Consider the following 18,383-nt stretch of genomic DNA (forward strand, 5'->3'; position numbering starts at 1 on the left):
CTGTATCTGTGGGAGGCAGGTTGTATGCCCAGGACTGGGAATCACCAGTTAACAAGGTTTTAATAAAAATGACCCATTGGGTCTCAGTCCCCGTGGATCGGGGTCTCAACTCGAAATATGATAACACTCTACTCTTAAAATTCCGGAAGTCAGACTTGTGGCCGGAAAATTTGTCTGGTACGGGCATACGTATGTCATCACTATGAGTGGATCGCACCGAATCAACTGACGTCTGAAGGGTTTGCACAGAGCCTGTTAGGGCATCAATTAAAGCTTTGTGCTGGCCCAGTGCTTGATGAATAGTATCCACCGAAGTGGCGAGCACAGTCAGAGGGTCAGCGAGTGCTTCCATCTGTTTATTGGTCTGGCGTTCTGTAACGATCGGTGAAGCACAGAGAGGACCTGATCGCCGGTGATCTGCAGTATCACTGGGAATACAGATGTATACCAGATTATAAGTGATCTGCAGTATCACTGATAATCCGATATACTCGCTAACCTCTGTTCACCTGAGTAGAGTGTAGTGTTTGGTGTAACGGTAACACTTAGAAGACTAGGCCTCAGTGCAGCAAGGAGTACTGCACAGATTCCTTCCGCAGACCTGAGCTCTCCAAGATGGGAGGAGTCAGACTGACAGTAGGAAGGATGGTCTGAAAGTGACACTCAGGAGGAGGTGTCACTGACAGGACGGGGAACCGCCTCCAATAGTAAGGTCGGTTCTCGAGGTCGGACAAGCCAGGTCGTTCACACACGGACAGATAAAGTACAAGATCAGGAGGCAAAGGCGGAGTCTAAGTACAGGCAGGGTATCGGCAACGGGGTATCAGAAATATCGAGGTACAAAATCAGGAGGCAGAAGCAGAGTCTAGGAACGAGCCGGGGTTCGGCAACAGAGTATCAGAAATATCGAGGTGCAAGATCAGAGTTCAGGAGGATAGGCAGGCAGGCAAAGAGTCATAACAGATAATCACAATCAAACTAGTACTTTAGCTATCAACAGAATCTAGCTAAGTGTAGGATTACAGCTCCAGCTGGTCCCGGCTAGAGGTGTACCGAACGGTTCCCCGGCGAACGGTTCCAGGCGAACATTGGGGGTTCGCGTTCGCCTGCGCCAGGCGAACTTTTCCGGAAGTTCGATTCGCCCCATAATGCACTATGAGGGTCAACTTTGACCCTCTGCATCACAGTCAGCAGGCACATTGTAGCCATTCAGGCTACAGTAAGCCCTGGAGCCCCACCCCCCCTTATATAAGGCAGCCTCTGGCGGCCATTACAGTCACTCGTGTGCCTGCTAGAGAGAGGAAAGGGACAGCTGCTGCAGACTTTTTCTCTTAGGGACAGATTAGTTAGGTTCTAGGCTGCTTTGCTTGTTCCTGACTGATTAATATTGCTTTTAAAGCACCCAGCAGCAGCTCTTTTCAGAGCTCAACCTGTACATTTTTTTTTCTGACACTTTTGTTGCATGCACAGCCTTGCTAATTGATAGTGTGTGTGCCACTGCCAGCAGCCCAGCACATTCAGTGACTGACTGCCTGTGTGTGTGACAGGGAGCTGCACATTACCCCAGTACCCCAGTACCTGTTGTGTTTACTTAACCCAGCTCATCACTGCATATACCTAGCTTTGTGTTGAGTGAACCCAGCTCACTGCATCTAACTACCCAGTACCTGTTGTGTTTACTTAACCCACCTCATCACTGCATATACCTAGCGTTGTGTTGAGTGAACCCAGCTCACTGCATCTGACTACCTGTTGTGTTGAGTGTGAACCCACCTGGCCACCTCACTGCATCTAACTACCTGTTGTGTTTAGTGAGAACCCACCTCACTGCCTCTTAAGTACCTTTACTGTTGAGTGAACCCAGCTCACTGCATCTAACTACCTGTTGTGTTGAGTGTGAACCCACCTGGCCACCTCACTGCATCTAACTACCTGTTGTGTTGAGTGAGAACCCACCTCACTGCATCTTAAGTACCTTTACTGTTGAGTGAACCCAGCTCACTGCATCTAACTACCCAGTACCTGTTGTGTTTACCTAACCCACCTCATCACTGCATATACCTAGCCTTGTGTTGAGTGAACCCAGCTCACTGCATCTAATTACCTGTTGTGTTGAGTGTGAACCCACCTGGCCACCTCACTGCATCTAACTACCTGTTGTGTTGAGTGAGAACCCACCTCACTGCATCTTAAGTACCTTTACTGTTGAGTGAACCCAGCTCACTGCATCTAACTACCTGTTGTGTTGAGTGTGAACCCACCTGGCCACCTCACTGCATCTAACTACCTGTTGTGTTGAGTGAGAACCCACCTCACTGCATCTTAAGTACCTTTACTGTTGAGTGAACCCAGCTCACTGCATCTAACTACCTGTTGTGTTGAGTGTGAACCCACCTGGCCACCTCACTGCATCTAACTACCTGTTGTGTTGAGTGAGAACCCACCTCACTGCATCTTAAGTACCTTTACTGTTGAGTGAACCCAGCTCACTGCATCTAACTACCCAGTACCTGTTGTGTTTACTTAACCCACCTCATCACTGCATATACCTAGCCTTGTGTTGAGTGAACCCAGCTCACTGCATCTAACTACCTGTTGTGTTGAGTGTGAACGCACCTGGCCACCTCACTGCATCTAACTACCTGTTGTGTTGAGTGAGAACCCACCTCACTGCATCTTAAGTACCTTTACTGTTGAGTGAACCCAGCTCACTGCATCTAACTACCTGTTGTGTTGAGTGTGAACCCACCTGGCCACCTCACTGCATCTAACTACCTGCTGTGTTGAGTGAGAACCCACCTCACTGCATCTTAAGTACCTTTACTGTTGAGTGAACCCAGCTCACTGCATCTAACTACCTGTTGTGTTGAGTGTGAACCCACCTGGCCACCTCACTGCATCTAACTACCTGTTGTGTTGAGTGAGAACCCACCTCACTGCATATAGCTAGCATACCCCCGAGATGGACAAAATGGACAAACCAGGTAGAGGAAGAGGTAGAGGCAGACCCAGAGGAAGGCCACCAGGCACCGGCAGGTCTGTGGCTGTGCGAGGTGGTGTTGCTGTGATTTCATGCGGACCTGCCCCAAAATACAGTGCTCAGAAGAAGGCACGTGCCATCACTTCCCAAAATCGTGAGGAGGTGATTGAGTATTTAACACAGAACACCTCATCTCCCGCAGCCACCAGCGCTACAACAAGCACCACATCCGCTGCATTTGACACTTCGCAGGAGTTATTTGGTGGTGGTGGTGAAATCACTGATTCCCAGCCACTACTGCAACAACAACAAGAAGGCGCAGGTACACCACCTCATACGTCTGAGTTAGGTGGCGATAGTATGGACGTAACGTGTGTGGATGGGGATGATGGTGGACCACCTGAAGTTGGTGCACTTGAGGAGGTGTCTGAGGAAAGCGCAGCTGGCCAGGAGGATTATGATGACGATTATACGGATACCACATATGTTCCCGGTAGAGGAGATGACCAGGGGGACAGTTCAGAGGAGGAGTCAGAGAGGAGTAGGAGGAGACGACTCCATGATAGAAGCAGAGGGAGCTCGTCCTCAGAAACAGCTGGCGGCAGTGTCCGGTGCCATGTATCGCCAGCTATGGCCAGGGAGCACACATGCCCTTCAACGTCAGCTGCTGCTGATGCCACCGTAGCACCATCACCCCAGGGGGGCTCAGCGGTTTGGAAATTTTTTCACGTGTGTGTCTCAGATCGGAGCAAAGCCATCTGTTGTCTCTGCCAGCAAAAATTGAGCCGTGGAAAGGCCAACTCTCACGTAGGGACAAGTGCCTTACGAAGGCACCTGGAGAGAAGGCACAAACAGCTATGGCAAGAACACCTGAGTAAAAGCAGCACTCCTCAAAAGACAAGCCAAACTCCTTCTCCTCTTCCTCCTTCAGGTGCATCGTCTTCATCCACTTTCTCCCTTGCACCTTCACAGCCACCCTCCTCCACACCGCCTCTTCCCTTGAGCGGTTCCTTCTCCTCTGCCCACAGCAGTACCCAGCTGTCCGTGAAGGAAGTATTTGAGCGGAAGAAGCAAATGTCTGCCAGTCACCCTCTTGCCCGGCGTCTGACAGCTGGCGTGGCGGAACTATTAGCTCGCCAGCTATTACCATACAAGCTGGTGGAGTCGGAGGCTTTCCGTAAGTTTGTGGCCATTGGTACACCGCAGTGGAAGCTACCAGGCCGCAATTATTTTTCTCAAAAGGCCATACCCAAACTGTACCGTGCAGTTGAGAGGCAAGTGGTGTCATCTCTGGCACACAGCGTTGGGTCAAGGGTCCACCTGACCACGGATGCCTGGTCTGCCAAGCACAGGCAGGACCACTACATTACATACACAGCCCATTGGGTCAACCTGGTGACCGATGGCAGCAAGCAGGGAGTACGTGGCTGCGCAGAGGATCGACTTGTCACACCTCCACGGCTTGCAGGCAGGCCTCCAGCCCCCTCCTCTCCACCTGCTATCACCGCTTCGCTGTCGTCATCCTCCTCCTCCTCCTCCTTGGCTGGTGCCTCCATCTCCTCCCCAGCTACACAGCCCCAGCACCCCAGGGCCTATGCTGCATGCCAGGTGCGACGGTGTCATGCAGTGTTAGACATGTCTTGCCTGAAAGTGGAGAGTCACACTGGAGCAGCTCTCCTGGCTGCTCTTAACAAACAGGTGGAGCAATGGCTGACCCAGCACAAGCTTGAGATCGGCAACGTGGTGTGTGACAACAGCAGCAATCTCATTGCTGCGTTGAATTTGGGAAAGCTGACACACATACCCTGCATGGCACATGTGCTTAATCTGGTCGTGCAAAGATTTGTGTCCAAGTACCCAGGCTTAGAGGACGTCCTGAAGCAGGCCAGGAAGTTGTGTGGGCATTTCAGGCGCTCTTACAAGGCCATGGCACGCTTTGCAGAGATTCAGCGTATAAACAACTTGCCGGTGAGACGCCTGATTTGCGATAGCCCGACTCGCTGGAATTCCACCCTGCTGATGTTCTCTCGCCTGCTAGACCAGGAGAAAGCTGTCACCCACTACCTGTATCATTACAGTACAAGGACACAATCTGGGAGGATGGGGATGTTGTGGCCCAACAACTGGACACTGATGCGAAATGCATGCAGGGTCATGGAGCCCTTTGAGGAGGTGACCAAACTGTTGAGTCGCGATGAGGGCACCATCAGCGACTTGATCCCCTACGCCTACTTCCTGGAGCGTGCCGTGCGTAGAGTGGTGGATACAGCTGTGGAGGAGCGTGAACAAGAAGAGTTAGGGCAGCAGGATTCATTGGAGCCATTTACACACGAACCCGATGTTTCCACAACACCAGCGGCAGTACAGAGGGGGGAGGAGGAGGAAGAAGAGGAGTCGTGTGGGGAAGGAGAGGAGTCAGACTCTGATGATGGTGATGATGAGGAAGGTGTTTCTGTGGAGGAGGAAGAGGCGGCGGAAGGAGAACAACCGCGGCAGCCATCACAGGGGGCTTCTGCTGCTCCACGTTCCCGTGGTATTGTTCGTGGCTGGGGGGAGTAAGAGGAGTTTCGTCCCATCACTGAGGAAGAGCAAGAGGAGATGGAGAGTACCTCTGCATCCAGCTTTGTGCAGATGTCCTCTTTCATGTTGTCCAGCCTGTTGAGGGACCCCCGTATCAAAAAACTCAAGACGAATGACCTGTACTGGGTGGCCACGCTACTAGACCCTCGGTACAGGCACAAAGTGGCGGACCTCTTACCAACTCAACAAAAGGCGGAAAGGATGCAGCACTTGCAGAACAAGCTGTCGATGATGCTTTACAATGCGTTTAAGGGTGATGTGGCTGCACAACGCAATCAAGGTACCACTGGCAGTAACCCTCCTCCTCCCAAGTCCACGCAGGCAAGAACAGGACGCTCCAGCGATCTCAGGGTGATGTCGGACATGCGGACGTTCTTTAGTCCAACTCCTCGCCATAGTCCTTCCGGATCCACCCTCCACCAACGCCTGGATCGGCAGGTAGCCGACTACCTGGCCTTGAGTGTGGATGTAGACTCTGCGAAAAGCGACGATGAACCCTTGGACTACTGGTTGCGCAGGCTTGACCTGTGGCCAGAGCTGTCCCAATTTGCCATACAACTTCTCTCTTGCCCTGCCGCAAGCGTCCTGTCAGAAAGGACCTTCAGTGCAGCTGGAGGCATAGTTACTGAGAAGAGAAGTCGCCTAAGTCACGACAGTGTTCAGTACCTGACCTTTATCAAAATGAATGAGGAATGGATCACGGAGGGCTACTGCACGACCGAAGACTAAGTCAGTCCACTCCCCACACACAGCATCTCTGCCTGCAGGCCGCTTGACTGCCTTCTCCGCCACTACCAACAGGGTCCAGGACTCTAGGCAGATTCCTGAATTTTTAAGGCCGCTGCTAGCAGCGGCCGCTACACTAATTTTTCTGGTGCGTGTACATGTGCCCATCCCCCTTCGTGATCATTACCTTGCCGCGGTGAAGGGGCTTGCGCATCACAATGAAGCAATGACCGCCGGCTATTTGAGTGTCTCGGGTGGGGGTGGCACACAAAAGATATTAAGGTTGTTGCTTCATTGTGGTCAGATCAAATTTGATCAGCTGGAAAGTCACTGTTCTGTCATTCAGCTACATCAGCCGGGCAAGCATATGGGCTGAAAAGCTACCATCACCTGCACTCTCGTCACGGTGCGCACCAGTCCAGCACGGCCGTCACTACACAAACGGCTGTTTGCAGTCACTGCATACCTTTCACTGCATCTGTGACTGCACATTATACCTGGCAGTCAGTGCATAACTTGCACTTGAATGGATACACTTTCAAACAATTTAAAAATACAACCATCTAAACTTTCAAACAATTTAAAAATACAACCATCTAAACTTTCAAACAATTTAAAAATACAACCATCTATCATTTTCAAAAAATTTAAAAAAAGGGCAAAAAAACTTGCCCTCCGTAAAACATTCTTGGCAAATGCTTTCGACTTGGTTTGTCTTCCGCTGGCTCAAGGGTCCATCTGACCACAGATGCCTGGTCGGCAAAGCACGGTCAGGGCAGCTACAGCATGGGTCTCAGCAGGCTCCCACTTCGGGCCGGAATCCAACCTTCATTCCCCGCGGTGACAATGGCAGACTTGCCCTCCATAACGGATTCCCATTAAAGGATTTAAAGTTAGTTCATTTCAATTAGGGCCGCAAAAGGTCCTCCTGAGTCCTGTATTGTTAATTTTGGTCACTACCTCGGGGCGGGCGTGCATGCCTGCCTGCTTCCCTCCTTGCCTGGATGTGTGGTGGTAGACGTTGATCAGGCTCCAACTCCGGAACGCAATACAAGAGGGAGCTCGTCCTCAGAATCAGCTGGGGGCAGTGTCCGGCGCCATGTATCGCCAGCTATGGCCAGACAGCCAACATGCCCTTCAACGTCAGCTGCTGATGCCACCGTAGCGCCATCAGCCCAGGGGGGCTCAGCGGTTTGGAAATTTTTTCACGTGTGTCTCAGATCGGAGCAAAGCCATCTGTTGTCTCTGCCAGCAAAAATTGAGCCGTGGAAAGGCCAACTGTCACATAGGGACAAGTGCTTTACGAAGGCACCTGGAGAGAAGGCACAAACAGCTATGGCAAGAACACCTGAGGAAAAGAAGCACCCCTCAAAAGACAAGCAGCGGAGAACAACCGTGGCAGCCGTCACAGGGGGCTTCTGCTGCTCCACGTTCCCATGGTATTGTTCGTGGCTGGGGGGAGGAAGAATGGATACACTTTTAAACAATTTAAAAATACAACCATCTAAACTTTCAAACAATTTAAAAATACAACCATCTAAACTTTCAAACAATTTAAAAATACAACCATCTAAACATTCAAACAATTTAAAAATACAACCATCTATCATTTTCAAAAAATGTAAAAAAAGGGCAAAAAAACTTGCCCTCCGTAAAACATTCTTGGCAAATGCTTTCGACTTGGTTTGTTTTCCGCTGGCTCAAGGGTCCATCTGACCACAGATGCCTGGTCTGCAAAGCACGGTCAGGGCAGCTACAGCATGGGTCTCAGCAGGCTCCCACTTCGGGCCGCAATCCAACCTTCATTCCCCGCGGTGACAATGGCAGACTTGCCCTCCATAACGGATTCCCGTTAAAGGATTTAAAGTTAATTCATTTCAAATACACAGCAGGGCCTCGAAAGTCCGCCTCCTGTATTGTTATTTTTGGTCACTACCTCGGGGCGGGCGTGCATGCCTACCTGCTGCCCTCCTTGGATGTGTAGTGGTAGCCGTTTCTCAGGCTCCACACCGGATTCCATCCCTCATTTCCCGGCCATTACCCGGGGTCACAAATGACAGACTTGCCCGCCTCCATATGATTCTCGTGAAAGGAATGTGGTGTCATCTTTGCCCACCATAACTGGTTCTCGTTAAAGGATTTAAAGTACATTCATTTCAAATACACAGCAGGGCCTCGAAAGTCCGCCTCCTGTATTGTTATTTTTGGTCACTACCTCGGGGCGGGCGTGCATGCCTACCTGCTGCCCTCCTTGGATGTGTAGTGGTAGCCGTTTCTCAGGCTCCACACCGGATTCCATCCCTCATTACCCGGCCATTACCCGGGGTCACAAATGACAGACTTGCCCGCCTCCATATGATTCTCGTGAAAGGAATGTGGTGTCATCTTTGCCCGCCATAACTGGTTCTCGTTAAAGGATTTAAAGTACATTCATTTCAAATACACAGCAGGGCCTCGAAAGTCCTCCTCCTGTATTGTTATTTTTGGTCACTACCTCGGGGCGGGCGGGCGTGCATGCCTGCCCGCTGCCCTCCTTGGATATGTAGTGGTAGCCGTTGCTCAGGCTCCACACCGGATTCAAACCTCTCATTCCCCGGCCATTACCCGGGGTCACAATGGCAGACTTGCCCGCCTCCACAGGATTCTCATTGTAGCGGTACTGAACAAGTACACAGCAAGTAGAAAATGTAAATTAAAAACAAAACGTAAGCTTTTTAACAATGCCATGGAAAGTTGAGAAGGAAGTCACACATTACCTGACATCACTGAGTGAGGAAGAGCAATCACGCCATGTTGCGCAGTAGTCCAGCATGGCCGTCACTACACAAACAGCTGTTTGCGGTGCGTTACACAGTGAGTTTGGTGTGTCAGTGTGAAGCAGTACTCTAATTACACTCCCTGTTTGATGTATACACATGCAAGATGTTTGAAAGCACGTTAGGCCTGCAATTTAGCATTCAATGTGATTTCTGCCCTTAAAACGCTGCTTTGCGTCACATCCAGATTTTTCACCGGGACTTTTGGCATGTATCCCACTCCGCCATGCCCCCCTCCAGGTATTAGACCCCTTGAAACATCTTTTCCATCACTTTTGTGGCCAGCATAATTTTTTCTATTTTTCAAAGTTCGCCTCCCCATTGAAGTCTATTGCGGTTCGCGAATTTTTCCGCGAACCGAACCTTCTGCGGAAGTTCGCGAACCCGGTTCGCGAACCGAAAATCGGAGGTTCGCGACATCTCTAGTCCCGGCACACTTGCGGATCTGACTACGGATCTGGGTGCTCCCACGTATGTGATCGCAACGCCAGACAAGGAACAAGTGAACAGCCAGCAGTATATATACCCAAGGACCTTTCCAGGACCTCCCTAATTGCTGGACCAATGAGAGTTGTGGAAAATGTCAGCTGACCAGCCTGGTCAGCTGACTCACTTCTGGCTGTTATATAAGCTCTGTCTCTGTGCGCGCGCGCGTGTTACGCTAAATCCTGGTGGACTATCAGTCCCAGCCACACTAGAACTGTCTTGCAATGTATCCAGTTCCAATGCGGATTCCGCCGTTTCCAATGCGGATTCTGCTGTTCCCAATGCGGATTCCGCCGCTCTGCCTATGCGCCATGCGGCGGTTTTTCCGCGTTGTGACGCCATGCTGGACGCGGAGACAGCCGCCTCACCTTGAGAGACGGCGGCTTTTCCGCGTTTCTTCACAGTCTGCATGTCATTAAATAGCAGCACCATCTTGCTGTATGTTACACAGACCTCCTGACATGCCACCTTGTGAGCGCACCTTCTCATCATTATTCACTTCAGTTTCCACCCCTCCCCACATGCAGTTCTTACTGTTGGCAAGAAGGTAAGCTATCGGCTTTTAACTCCTGTTTACATTTGCACATAAGTTTATCTTAGTAAGGAGGAGGTTTTTTTTGGTGTCTTTCAACCCTTTACACACTCCTAGGTGTTCCGGTTCACTATGAGCTTGCTGGGAAATCTGTAACATTTGTACATGTGATTCTACTATTGCGGATATTGACATGGGGACCAAGCTAACCAGCAGAAAGCTGCAACTGATCTCCTTTATGTCTTTTTACAGCCCTGAACCAAGCTGATAACCAGAGTTATGCTACACTGAATTAAGGACAGGGTCCAGGAGACAGTAATTGAGGGATTCGGAAGCTCATTCGGATTCTGCAGAAATGCGATTTCTGCATTTCCGATCAGATATCGCATTTTCGCATCGGAATGTGGAAATCGATAATACAAGTGCAGTAAGCAGATTTTTGCAGAAAATGCAGAAATGTCTGCCAACTTTAATATCGATTTCTCAAAAACTACAAGGTCTTTTTGAATTGTTTTCCCACTTGTTCCCACTCTTCTTCTGAACATACTGCAAATGTGGTATTTCTAGCGCCTACGGGGCTTTGCTATTAACCACTAAAGTCAGCGGCCATTGACTGTAATGTAAAATACGGAAAATATGCATTACCAATATGCGTTAATTTTATGACAATTAGAAGACTCAGAATGAATGCGGAGCCTCGGCTGCATGGGGCTTCGCACCCTGAGGTATACCAGCCTGCATGGTCCATGGTATGGGGGGCTCTGGAAAAGAGGGGCTGCCCAGCCTCCCCCTCTCCCCCAGAGCCCTTGCCCAATCCATGGACAAAGGGCTCTTCCCACCTCTTACCCCTTTCTAGAAAGGGTTAAATGAGATAAAACCAAATGACGTAAACAGTCCTTTCTTAATCTTTATTAACCAGAAATACAGGTCCTTCTAAAAAAAATTAGCATATTGTGATAAAGTTCATTATTTTCTGTAATGTACTGATAAACATTAGATTTTCATATATTTTAGATTTATTACACACAACTGAAGTAGTTCAAGCCTTTTATTGTTTTAATATTGATGATTTGGGCATACAGCTCATGAAAACCCAAAATTCCTATCTCAAAAAATTAGCATATTTCATCCGACCAATAAAAGAAAAGTGTTTTTAAAACAAAAAAAAGTCAACCTTCAAATAATTATGTTCAGTTATGCACTCAATACTTGGTCAGGAATCCTTTTGCAGCAATGCGGCGTGGCATGGAGGCAATCAGCCTGTGGCACTGCTCAGGTGTTATGGAGGCCCAGGATGCTTTGATAGCGGCCTAAAGCTCATCCAGCGTGTTGGGTCTTGCGTCTCTGAACTTTCTCTTCACTATATCCCACAGATTCTCTATGGGGTTCAGGTCAGGAGAGTTGGCAGGCCAATTGAGCACAGTAATACCATGGTCAGTAAACCATTTACCAGAGGTTTTGGCACTGTGAGCAGGTGCCAGGTCGTGCTGAAAAACGAAATCTTCATCTCCATAAAGATTTTCAGCAGATAGAAGCATGAAGTGCTCCAAAATCTCCTTTAGCTACCTGCATTGACCTTGCCCTTGATAAAACACAGTGGACCAACACCAGCAGCTGAAATGGCACCCCAGACCATCTCTGACTGTGGGTACTTGCAGGGCCGGCGGGCGGGCCGGCCGGCGGGGTGAAACTTTTGCCTCAGGCGGCAAAGTTCTAGGGCCGTCCCTGGGTACTTGACACTGGACTTCAGGCATTTTGGCATTTCTCTCTCCCCAGTCTTCCTCCAGACTCTGGCACCTTGATTTCCGAATGACATGCAAAAGTTGCTTTCATTCGAAAAAAGTACTTTGGACCACTGAGCAACAGTCCAGTGCTGTTTCTCTGTAGCCCAGGTCAGGCGCTTCTGCCTCTGTTTCAAAAGTGGCTTGACCTGGGGAATGCGGCACCTGCACACGCCTTACGCCTATACACGGTGGTTCTGGATGTTTCTACTCCAGACTCAGTCCACTGCTTCTGCAGGTCCCCCAAGGTCTGGAATCGGTCCTTCTCCACAATCTTCCTCAGGGTCCGGTCACCTCTTCGCGTTGTGCAGCGTTTTCTGCCACACTTTTTCCTTCCCACAGACTTCTGTAACGATTGTGGAACTTTCTCCGTGATCAGCGCACAACGCGTGCGCTGACACGGCGGAAATCCTCCACAAGCGTATATTTGCAGGCACCCAGCAAAAGGTGCTACGCACCCGTAGAGGGAAAATTCCTGTCGGCAGATGGCGCTGGGGAGTGCAGAGGAACCAATCCTCTGTACCTCCACAAATGCCAGACAGGAATTGTACGAAGCGCAGAACGCAATCGCACGACAGGCGATTGCGAATGAGACGAGCAAAGGGACAGGTTGTATGTATGTGCGCCAACCTAGTCGCCACCCCACGACAGTGCACATACAACAGCAGATATGAAACAGGAACGCGAACACGAGAGGTGCGATCGCCAGACGTGACACAAGGCAGATCAGGACAGAATACGAGGTTAGCAAAGGCACAGCAAATAATACAATGAGGAGATACGGAAAATAACAAACGCTAGCTAACCGCGAACACCGCACTCATTCGCAACAGTGCTCGCGGTTATGCGCGGTCTCCACGTGTTAAGCACAATAGAGACAAGCACGCCTAACTAACCATTAACAGACAAACATGAAACAGAGGACGCGAGCGCTTGCTTAACGGTTACCTCACTGAGCCTCCAGCAAGCGTAGCAGACAAGACGGACACACGAAAACAGGGACAAGCGAGAGATAGGATCCACAGCACTAGCGAAAGTGGCTAGCGCGATCCAGGTACAGAGTAGCAGAACAGAAGGATCCACAGCACTAGCGGAAAGTGGCTAGCGCGATCCCAGGAGACAGAACAGAAGGATCCACAGCGCTAGCGAAAAAGTGGCTAGCGCGATCCAAAGAGACAGATCAGAAGAGATAGCTGGTAGCAACCGCTGCACCAGCTATACTCCAAGAACAGAGATCAGAACCATTTCCTGTCGACCACCGCTGGGACAGGACAACAGCAACAGAACAAACAAACAGAAAAACAATCCTAACTGCACTAGGGAAAACCTGCCTAGCGCAGATTCAGGAATTACTCTAAGCTGATCTTCAAACAGAGAGTAAGGCTGACACCCCACCAGGAGTGTTACATAGGACGAAATCCTTATGAACAGCCAAGCATTGTGGGACACACATAGTACTTATAGTACACGCCTCCAATGAATGTGGCCAGGCAATTTGCATGACAAAGTATGCAAATTCCTCTGCAAGCACAAGCTGCAAAACTGACAGAAGCTCTTCTTTCCAGAGTCCTGCAGCATGCAAACCCACACAATGGTCAAAAAGCTGCCTGCCTGCACAGGCAGCTGAGCAAATCATCACAACTTCCCACAGAGGTGCCTTGATACAGCACTCTAGGAACAGCCTATTCGTTCAGAAATTTCTTTCTGTGTCTTACCCTCTTGCTTGAGGGTGTCAATGATGGCCTTCTGGACAGCAGTCAGGTCGGCAGTCTTACCCATGATTGCGGTTTTCAGTAATGAACCAGGCTGGGAGTTTTTAAAAGCCTCAGGAATCTTTTGCAGGTGTTTAGAGTTAATTAGTTGATTCAGATGATTAGGTTAATAGCTTGTTTAGTGAACCTTTTCATGATATGCTAATTTTTTGAGAGAAATTTGGGGTTTTCATGAGCTGTATGCCAAAATCATCAATATTAAAACAATAAAAGGCTTGAACTACTTCAGTTGTATGTAATGAATCTAAAATATATGAAAGTCTAATGTTTATTACAGTATTACATTACAGAAAATAATTAACTTTATCACAATATGCTAATTTTTTGAGAAGGACCTGTACCTTTAAAAAAAAATCCGAAGGGGAAAAAAAAATCAGATGCCAATATGCTTGGAAAAGTCCCACGCCAATATCTTCTCATTACATGTTGATTGAAGATCTCTGCTCACCCAACGCTACACACCGCTGCTCCCCACTGCCAGCTCTAGCTATACTAAGTATAGCTAGAGCAAAAGCATAATTAGATTTCCCTCAAAAGCACCCCATTGGTCTTTTAACAGACCAATGAGGAGCCCAGGGGGAGAATTTAAAGATGCTGTTAGCTCTGCTAGATTTAGTATAGCTAGAGCTCCGTCATCCCTCCATCCTCCTGCGTGACTCCCGCTCCCCTCCCAGCCCACCGCACCTATAATGCCCATCCACCCTGTCATCCTGGAGCACACAGAGATCCCTGATATCAGGATAAAAGCATCTTTACATTTCCCTCCAGAGCTCATGCACACTTATAATGCACATGCCGATGCATTGTCCCACAGGCATTTTGGCACTCTTCCTGTGCCTTTGTACTTTTGAAAGTTAACTCATTTTCAGTTGAAAACATCCTAGAAACACAAGAGTTGAGTGTGTCATCTGTAAAAATACATCCTGTCATGTGGTAATGCAGAGAATAGAAATGCATATTAATATGAAAGCTACATATGTCCATGCAGTGGCGTAGCTAAGGAGCTGTGGGCCCCGATGCAAGTTTTACAATGGGGCCGCCCCAAGCACTCTATATATAACAATTGATACGGCGCACCAAAATCTTTCAATGTCAACTACAGTGTCAGATTTGCAAGAAGGGGATGGGGAACAGTTTGTTAATGATTTACCACTATTCAAAGTATCTATAGAAGTGATTATTATGAGCACAGGACCAATAGAGAGCTAATACTGTAGTTGAGGCCCAAAGGCCCCGATGTGGTCGCGACCTCTGCAACCCCTATTGCTATGCCCCTGTGTTCATGCACATCACAGAACATGTGAAGTTAACCAAAGCTGGCTGGTGTGTATATTTATAGTGTGTGTGTGTTTCTGTAAAGAAATCTGTTACCAAGGCCTATCCGACTGTGTTCCTTTTAAAATTGCTTACCTGCCTGCTATGCTAATTCACTGCCTTTATTACTTCCTGAATTATTGGCCCAGGCTCAGTATGCAGATGAGGTGTTCTGATTCTGATGCCACTGGCTGCTCTGTGTTTCCAGTTATTTCTCTCAGGGCCGGATTTACCATAAGGCACTATAGGCATCAGCCTATAGGTGCCTGATGATGGAAAGGTGGCTCGCTCCACTCCCCTAGTGCCTCCCTTCCTTTTTCCCTCTGCAGAGTCCTCAGCAGAGTATACAGTAAATGAGAGGTTACTCTCGACATTTCGCAAGGGAAGTAGGGGAGAGGGGACAGCTGGGACAGCCAGCACACTTGCAATGCAGTTCGGCAGGGTTTTGTAGGTCCATGGAGGGTGAAGTCTAATGCTTCATACACACTTGAGATAACAGTCTTTGGAAAATGAAAGATCACAGACCAATTTACCCCATTCCATGCAGTATGAGAGCCATACTCTACACAGTCTATTCTATGGAGCTGCACTCCCCATCAGATAAAATCCTTGCAAAATGCTGCACACACAGATGCTGTACACACTCAAAAGATCAGTATCTGCAAAAGATCTCTACCTGCAAAATGCATTCATAGTCTATGGGATCTGCAGATCATCATACACACTTGGTTTAACAGACTTCATCTGCATATCTGGCAATCATCTGCAGATCTGAAAATCCACCCTGTTGGATCTGATCTGCAGATGATCTGCAGATGATTGTCTGTTAAACCAAGTGTGTATGATGATCTGCAGATCTCATAGACTATGAATGCATTTTCCAGGAATGGATCTTTGGCAGGAACAGATCTTTTGCAGATACTGATCTTTTGAGTGTGTACAGACATCTTTGTGTGCAGCATCCTGCAAAGATTTTATTTGTTGGGGAGTTCAGCTCCATAGAATAGACTGTGTAGGTATGGCTCTCATACTACATGGAATGGGGTAAAATTGGTCTGTGATCTTGCCTTTTCCAAAGACTTTTATCTCAAGTGTGTATGAAGCATAAGATGCCAGGACATCTATACCTATGGGCTCCTGTGATGTAAATCCAGGCCTGATTTCTCTGACTACTTCCAGAATTATGTCAGAATGATGCTGGCCACACACAGATTGGAGAATACCCCAAAGTTTGCAGCTGATAAAAGTGTAAATTTCAGTTCTTATTCCTGTTTCACAACCAACCTAATGAACCCTCATCAATGTATAATAACATATTATTCTTTCTAAATCTTCCTTTACAGGGAAAGCTGGGTAAAACCATTGGCAACATTGTATGTACTCCTGTGGTAAGATGTCAGTTACTTCTTTATTTCTTCATCTTCCCAGGTGTAATACCACTAGCACACACAAGCTTCTGATATCAGTTTGCTTTCAATTCACATTGAGGTTATGATATGTTTATATCCACATTATACAGATAAAGGCAAATAGGGTTCTAACTTAGATCAAACTAAACAGAATTGACCTTGAATGCAAAGCTGGGTGCACATTTTAAGTTATTTTAACTTCAAAAAGTTTTTAGAGAGTATTTGGGTGACATTTTTAGGAAGGAGGCCTGTTAAGACACACTGCCCCGCTGCAAGCCTGTTCTGTTCTATGTAGAGTAGAGATGTGGTGAACTGTTCGCTCGGCGAACACATGGGGGTTTTACTACTTCCGGGTCGCTCTGACCCGGAGTAGTACGCCTGCACTGCCCGGCGGAGTGCGTCCTAGATTGCGCTCCTGTTGCTGGGCACTCTCTGCGCGTGAGCGTGACGTTGTTCATGACTTCACGCACCTGCGCAGAAAGTGCCCGGCAACAGGAGCGCGATCTAGGACGCGCTCCGCCGGGCAGCGCAGGCGTACTACTCCAGGTCAGAGTGACCCGGAAGTAGTAAAACCCCCAGGGATTCAGAGATGTTCGCCAGCGAACGGTTCGGGAACCGTTCGCCACAACTCTAATGTAGAGGGGAGAGGGAAAAAATAAGCATGATCCTGCTGCAGGAACTTCAGAAGAAGCTCCCAAAAGAACAATAGCTATTGTTCATCCATAATCTAGTTAACCTCCCTGGCATTATGATTATTTCCAGATTTAGGGTCTAAGAGCTGTGCAATTTTTTCACAAGCTTTTAGACCCTAAAACAAGGGGAAAAAAGAGAGAGATCTGCAGCAGCACCTGCATATTACTCAATCAGGCATGGGGTTACCGATCTGAGTTGCTCCACGGCGCGAGTCACGTGGTCTGCCTGACGTCATCGGGACTGTACTGCACAGACGCAGTAATTCTGTGCCTGTGTAGTACAATCCTTATGATGTTGGCCAGACCACGTGACCCGCACTGTGTAGCGCACATGAAGCCGACCTGGTAAGGTCGGCTTCTGCAGCGGAGGACACTGGGGGCCACCCGAGCTGCAGTGAGGGCACAGGACTATTCCAAATTGTAATCTCTCTTACTTTAAAAGATTACCTGAAGTGACATGTGACATGATGAGATAGACGTGTGTGTACTGTGCCTAGCACACAAATAACTATGCTGAGTTTTTTTCTTTCTCTGCCTGAAAGAGTTAAATATCAGGTATTTAAGTGGCTGACTCAGTCCTGACTTAGACAGGAAGTGACTACAGTGTGACCCTCACTGATAAGACATTCCCTTTTTACCTTTTTCTTGCTCTCAGAAGCCATTTTCCTGCCAGGAAAGTGTTTTAAAGTTGGAATTTCTTATCAGTGAGGGACACACTGTAGTCACTTCCTGTCTGAGTCAGGACTGTGTAAGCTACTTACATACCTGATATTTAACTCTTTCAGGCAGAGAAAGAAAAAAAGGAACACAGCATAGTTATTTGTGTGCTAGGCACTGTACATACCCATGTGTATCTCATCATGTCAAATGTCACTTTGGGTATCCTTCAAATAAATGGCAAGAACTTTTTTCCTTCCATGCACAGATCATGTACTCTAGTCCAGGGCTTTTCAACCGGTGGTACGCGTACCATACCACCGGTGGTTCTTTGAAGCTGGCCAGGTGGTACGCGCCGGCACTGCTCTCTACAGCAGGGCTTTTCAACCTTTTCAGAAATTTTACCACTTTTATCGCATGAAAATTTTCAAGTACCACCAGTGTTTTTACAAGACATCAACAACTCAATAAGTGAAAAAAATTGATAAAGTGTGCACACTTATTATTGTATTTATAAAGCTCCAACATATTACGTGGTGCTGCCCCCAGCATAGGTACAAAATTGCCCACAGTATAGGTAGTATGCTGCCCCCAGTATAGGTAGAATATTGCCCCCAGTATAAGTAGTATGCTGCCCC

Source organism: Hyperolius riggenbachi, chromosome 6, assembly GCF_040937935.1.
Source record: "Hyperolius riggenbachi isolate aHypRig1 chromosome 6, aHypRig1.pri, whole genome shotgun sequence".
NCBI lineage: Eukaryota > Metazoa > Chordata > Amphibia > Anura > Hyperoliidae > Hyperolius > Hyperolius riggenbachi.